Source organism: Brassica napus, chromosome C5 (assembly GCF_020379485.1).
Source record: "Brassica napus cultivar Da-Ae chromosome C5, Da-Ae, whole genome shotgun sequence".
NCBI classification, from domain to species: domain Eukaryota; kingdom Viridiplantae; phylum Streptophyta; class Magnoliopsida; order Brassicales; family Brassicaceae; genus Brassica; species Brassica napus.
Window position 1 is genome coordinate 33,885,711 of NC_063448.1, and position 7,244 is coordinate 33,892,954.

At 34.2% G+C, this 7,244-nt stretch overlaps 1 long non-coding RNA gene across 1 annotated transcript; it reads right to left on the bottom strand.

Annotated features, from left to right (window-relative positions):
• Positions 1 to 4,406: 4,406 nt before the first annotated feature.
• On the bottom strand, positions 4,407 to 6,916 carry LOC125587716. The gene is made up of 2 exons (XR_007324015.1): positions 5,122 to 6,916; positions 4,407 to 4,929 (listed from the first exon to the last, which is right to left on the bottom strand). It is a non-coding gene; the product is annotated as an uncharacterized LOC125587716 (long non-coding RNA).
• Positions 6,917 to 7,244: the final 328 nt, after the last annotated feature.

Consider the following 7,244-nt stretch of genomic DNA (forward strand, 5'->3'; position numbering starts at 1 on the left):
TTTCATTTTCCATCGGAATGTCCGTCAGAATATCGCTGTTTTCTTGTAGTGGAAGTAGAAATGATGGTAAAGGAAAGATATAGAAATAATAAATTAGTTGTTTGAATTTATATAAGAGTTGTTGACAAAAAAAAAAGAATTATATAAGAATTAAAACAGTTTGAACTTTGAAATCGTAGCATAATTTTTACAAAAGACAGTGTTTTAAAGAAATTGGAACGTGGTAGTGACATAAGAAAATGCAGGGAGTCGGTAGTTTTATATATATAGTTTTCTAAAAATTAAAAATCAAAAAATTATTTTAATTATTTTGTTTTTAAAAACATAAAGACATGTCTCAGATTTTTGTTGGCCTAGTGATTTCTGCTTTGATATACATAAAGGATTATCTGATTTTTTTTTTTTTGACAGCAAAAAGATTACAGACTCATATAGACCCTGTAAACCAAAGTGGTAACTCTGAATCCATGTGTACGACGAAAGACGGTTGTTGCCGAGCACTACGTGCCAAACTATCCGCCCTTGTATTCTCCGTCCTAGGTACATGAACAATATCTGAGTTGACGAAACTTCTTCTCAACAGCTTAATATCTTCCAGGTAGCTTTCAAATGCTGGCCATTCTTCTGGTTCTGAAACCATCTTCACCAATTGAGAACAATCCGTTGCAAACGTAACCTGAAACTGTCTTAAGTTTCTCATGCATTCCATTGCCCAAATTAATGCCTCCATCTCCGAATGAAGCGGTGAAAGACAAGCCCTTACATTCCTTGCTCCTAGTAAACCATCAAACCCTGATAATGTACTGAGCCAACCTTGTCCTGAAAATAGGTCGTTATCTTTCCAAGAACCATCTGTGAAACACCATCTTCCTGTGGTTCCTACGTTAGGCCTAACTTGTACTTCTTGTGCACACCTGTTGTTACTAACCTGTGCCTCAGCCCAAAGTGTTGATTCTAGTTCTGCTAATCGAAGTGTTTCCCTGGGATCAATATCAAGATTACTGAATACTTTATTGTTTCGACCCTTCCAAATGTACCATAGTATCCATGCAAACTGATGATCCTCCATCTTTGGATTAACTCTCCAAAATAGATGGTCCATATTAGCAAAAAGAGAGCCAATAGGAAAAATATTCGGATTTGATGGAATTTTAGATAGTGCCCAGACTTGACGAGCTGGGGGACATTCAAAAAACACATGGTTTATTGATTCTTCAGGATCACCACACCGTGCACAGCACGTATCTCCTTGTATTCCTCTTGCCCTTAGATTTTTCGTTACCGCCATACATCCTGATATCAACTGCCATAAAAAATGCTTTAACTTTGGAGGACACCTCACTTTCCAGCAGAAAGCTTTAAGTATATCAACATTGGGTCCATAAAATTCTGGTGGCTTTTCCTTATCAGGATAAATCCTTTCCACTTGGTACCCTGATTGTACTGTATATTTCCCATTCTTGGTGAAATGCCATCCATTCCTATCTTCCATCCGATTTCTACACAATGGTATACTTTCGATTATTTTTGCATCGTGTGGATCCACCAAATCCCTAATTGCCTGTAAATTCCATGTGCGGGATTCCGAATTAATGAGAGAATCCACTGTGAGCTCCGGGTAACTATTATGAAGGTTTTTGTTAGCTGGTCTCGGGCGAGTGGATGGGAGCCATGGATCATTCCATACTGAAATAGATGATCCTGTTCCCACCCTTTTAATTAGTCCTTTACAAACCAGAGATCTAGCAGAAGTAATACTCCTCCAGCCATATGACGGGGAATATGAGCGAATCGGATCCAGGGGTGAAGCATTCCTGTAATACCGTCCTTTAAAAACTCGAGAAAAAAGAGAATTTGGCTTCTCGAGCAGCCGCCACAGTTGCTTCCCAAGCATGGCCGTATTAAAATCAGTCAAGTCCTTAAAACCTAACCCACCATTATCTTTATGGACACACAATTTATCCCATGATTTCCAATGCATACCTCTTGTACTACCTCCTGGACTCCACCAAAACTGCGCAACAGCACCCGTTAGCTTCTTCACAGTCGTTTTCGGTAACCGATATACAGACATCACATGGTTTGGCAGAGCCGTAATCACCGATTTAATAATCACCTCCTTGCCGCCCTTAGTAAAAAATCTTAAACTCCATCCATTAACCCTATTATTTAACCGTTCTTGTACGAATCCAAACACTTGTACCTTAGAACCTCCTAGGCTTTCGGGCAGGCCTAAATAAGATCCCATTCCACCTAAATTCTGAATTCCTAAGATATCCCTCAATTCTTGACGACTATCTTCATCAATCTTATGTCCAAATTGAATTGAGGATTTCTGGAAATTAATTTGTTGTCCAGAGACGGTCTCATATTCCTTTAGAATCCTGAGTATAGTTTGACACTCTTCCTTGTTTGCCTTACAAAAGAACAAACTATCATCTGCGAATAACAAATGAGAGATTGCAGGGCAAGCTCTTGCCACTTTCATACCGGTTAATTGTTTCATCCGCTCCGCCTTTTTAATATTTGAAATTAACGCCTCCGTACACATAATAAATAAGTAAGGGGATAAAGGATCTCCTTGACGTAATCCACGCTGGGGAATAATTACACCTCGTGGCTGCCCATTGAGAAGCACCCTATATTGAACCGAAGAGACACACTCTCGCATTAATTTAATCCAATGAGGATCAAAACCCATTTTTTGAAGGAGAGCCGCAATAAAATTCCACTCTATCCGATCATATGCCTTACTCATATCTGTTTTTATTGCCATAAACTTATTTTGACAAGACTTATTGGCTCTCAAACCATGAAACATTTCCTGCGCGATAAGAATATTATCTGAAATTAACCTTCCTGTCACAAAAGCCGATTGTGTCTCTGAGATTAGTCTGGGAAGACAACTTTTCAGCCTTTGACACAAAACCTTCGAAATTATTTTATAGCCCACATTACAAAGACTTATTGGTCTCAGTTCCGTCATCCTTGTCGGTCTCTCCACTTTTGGTATCATACAAATATTAGTTATATTCAGCCTTGGATCCAAATCACCTGATCTCAAAAAATTATTCACCAGCTCGACCACATCCTTTTTAATAACATGCCAGGAATGCTGAAAAAAAAGAGCTGTCATTCCATCCGGACCTGGCGCTTTCTCCGGATGCATCATAAATAAAGCTTGTCTCACTTCTTCCTCTGTTGCTAACTTCAATAGCCTTTGATTCATCTGAGGAGAAATTGATGGTCCTATCTCCTCCAAGAAACTATCAAACTCCGTAGGATTAGTAGAATTAAACAAACCATCAAAATAATCTACCGCCACCTTCTCAACACCGTTCTCATCTGTGATCCAATTACCCGCATCATCATAGAGGCCCACTATTTTATTTCGGATCCGCCGTTGTTTTGTTAAAGCATGATAAAACTTAGTATTCAAATCCCCGGATGAGTACCACATATTTCGACTTTTCTGATGCCAATACTCCTCCTCATCCTTATAGGCCTCCTGTAATTTCCTGGAAATCTCAATAATATCCTCTTGGGATCTATTGTTATCTGTTTGTATTCAAGAAAAATCAGCCAGAAGATATTTTATGGGTTCTTACGTTGAATATTCCATTGATTTTTAATGCAGTTCATTGTTTGTGGAAGACAATTAGTCCGCGACGACTTGGATTTGATTATTATTCACCAAAGACAAAATGAACTTGTTTTCTTCTCAATTTTCCTGCCTTAATTGTGTCTAAGTGTCTTTCTAGTCAGATTCCAAAATTTTGTCTGAGTGAAACCTTTTCATAGTTATTTCTTATGTGCAATTCCATCTTCAGTTTTTCACGCTTAGCTAAATGTTTTTCTGCACCATGTCCAGAAATAAAAGTTTTAAAATTGAAATTATACTTTAAAATAAAATTTGTTAAATTTTAATTTTAGTTTAATTATAGAGAAATTCTCTAAGTTAGCACTTTTAAAATTTTTGTCACAAAAATAGTCATCAATGAGATAAACAACCAAAAGAAGTTTTATTAAAAAGTAAAAATACATTTATAGGATTAACTAATCTAGACTTAGGGTTTAGAGTTAAGGGGTGGGATTTTGAGGATAGAGTTTCAAATTTAAATTTTTTTAAAAACATTAAAATTTTCAAAATAAAAATTGGTTATTTTGGTCATTTTTCTTAATGAAATGTATTTTGTGAGAAAAACTTAAAATGAGCTATTTGAGAGAATTGCCCTTAATTATATGTAAAAATTAAGATAAAATAAATATTTTTATTTAAATTTTTATTTAATAATATATATGTAGATATTTAAAATTATAATCTTGGAAATATTTTTAACCTATTTACTTTGGTTAAAATATATTAAATATTTTTTGTTGTCAACAATATAAACAAACTCAACTAAAACTCTGCAAACTAAGATGGTAACTCTGCATCCATGTAAATGACAAATGACGTTTGTTTCCTGGCACTGGGTGCCAAACTATCAGCCTTTTTGTTATGCATCCGTTGTAGTTAAAACTTTCCTTCAGTGTCTGAATATCTTCCAAGTATGTTGCAAAGGTAGGTCATTCTTTTGATTCTGAAATCAGCTTCACCAATTGAGAACACTCTCTTGCGAATGTTACATGGAATTGTCTAAGATTCCTCATACTTTCCATTGCTCATATGAGTGCTTCTATTTCCGAATGGAGGGGAAAAAGGCTGGCTCTTGTATTTTTTGCCCCCATTAGTCCATTGAAACCTTCTAGTGTATTGTACCAACCTTATCTCAAAAATGTATTCTTTTCTTTCCAAGAGTCATTTGTGAAACACCATCTACCTAAAATTTGAGGTAAACTTTCCTGATTTGCCTCCCTACTATGATTAACCCTTCGAATATGTTCATCCTGAGTCTCATTCCAAATTGTGCATTCAGTTACCGCCACCTGCAGAGTATTTATGGGATAAATATTAATATTACTAAAAGCCATATTGTTCCTCATTTCCAGATACCATAATATCCTAGCGAACTGATGATTTTCTATATTTTATCTCCAAAATAGATAATCCATATTTCCAAAGATCCATTGCATAGAAGAATTGTTTGGATTGGATGGGATCTGTGAAAGGGTCCATACTTGAACTGCTGGCGGACATTAAAACAACCATGATTTGTTGATTCCTTCGCTACTCCACATCTTGCACACTAGGTATCACATTGAATACCTTTTGCACATAAATTTGTCTTCACCGCAATGTAACCTGAGACTATTTGCCATATAAAGTGCTTGATCTTAGGAAGGAATCTAATCTTCCATGAGAAAGCATTTAGAATGTTTGACATCTGGCCCGTACACCGGTGGTGTCCACCCTGAATCAGGATACATCCATTCCGCTTGATAATTATTATCAAAATATATTAAATAAAATTCTTTAAAATAAACAGACAATTTGTTTAGGTATATAACTACCAAAACGTAAAACAAATAATATTATTAAAATTTCTAGATATTAAAAAAGAAATTAATAGTATTAGGATTAGGAAACTATAATTAAAAAAAACTTCATAAAATTTGGAAGAATTGTTTTAATAATAAAATTATATAATTATAAAAAATATATTTAAATAATATTTCATAGTTTTTAAAATATAATCATATTTCTATTTCTACTATTTTATTATTTATTGTTATATTAATAATGATTTATGATTTATTACCATATTCTAAAAATTTACAAAAATTATAAATCAACATTACTTCTCAAGTACTAGGATAATAATCTTCTCATTTTTATTTTTATCATAAACTTGATAGTATGTTAATTTTATATTTGACAACAAAACAACATAAAAAGTAATTGGGTTATTATTGAAATAAAAAAAATCTCAATAACCATTTATTTATAAATATAAAATTTATTTTTCCGAAACAGAATATCTAATTTTAATTAACAATAAATAAGAATCAACAGATTCAAATAAAATGAATGGATTTGGTGTGGAATTGCGAGGAAATATAGTAGCAAAGGAGTTAGGATATTATTTCGGAAATGTTTTAACAAAAGTGAGAACATAAAATAACAATTAAATGTACCACATGATCCATTCATAAATTAGAGATGAACTCTAATCTAAAGTATCAAGTAAGTAAATGAAAGATGTTAAAGTATTTATTATTGATATTCCAAGTTGATATAATGAAGATAAACATAGAGTATGTGAGTACAAGTGAAATAAAATGTAAACTGAATATAATTTTAATGCATGAAGCTTAGATCCGATCCTTTTTTTTATTTATAATCTTATAGCTATTTGGAAGAAAACCATAACAGAAGCTTGACTATCAGCTTTCATCCCTAATAGGCTCATTACGGATAACATCCTCATTGCTCATGAACTCCTCCATTCACTAAATACAAAAAAAACTCGCTCAACCCTTTATGGCCCTTAAGCTAGACCTAAGTAAAGCCTTTGACAAGGTCAAATGGAATTATATTAACGCTATGATGAAAGGTCTACGCTTCAGTGAGAAATGGTGTAGATGGGTCATGAAGTGTATAAGCTCAGCATCCTATTCAATTCTAATAAACGGAAACCCTGTAGGAAGGATAATACCTAATAGGGGAATAAGATAAAGAGATCCCATATCTCCTTACATCTATTTGCTTTGCACTGAGGGATTGTCATCTATTATTCAAAATAGTATTAAAGCAGGAAAAATTCATGGCTTTAAAGCAAGTAGAACAGGACCTGCAATCTCTTACTTGCTTTTTGCAGATGATTCTCTTCTATTCTGTAAAGCTGAGGAGGAGGAATGCAGAGAGCTAATGCAGATACTGCAAATATATGAAAAAGCCTCAGGTCAGGCCATAAATCTCAATAAATCAGCTATAATGTTTGGTAAAGGCTTAGCTAAAGATGATAGACAAAAGCTATGTAAGCTAATAATATGGACCCAAAAGTAAATATACCTTGTGCAAAGGCACACTTTGCACGTGCATAGAACCAGTACTATTAGTGATATAGCCGAGGGATTAAGGCGATTTGCATCACCGAGGGAGACTCGGATTTGGGGTTTCTCTTCAGCAATGGATAGTGGCTACCGGAAATTACTAGTGATAACAAGGCTTCACACAAATCAAGGTGTTGGTGATGAATCGTATAAACCCTAAATTATGTTTTCTTCTTCTGAAAAAAAAATTGTTTTTCATTCGAGATGTATACGAGAAATAATTTTATTTTTAGAGAAATTAGGTCATA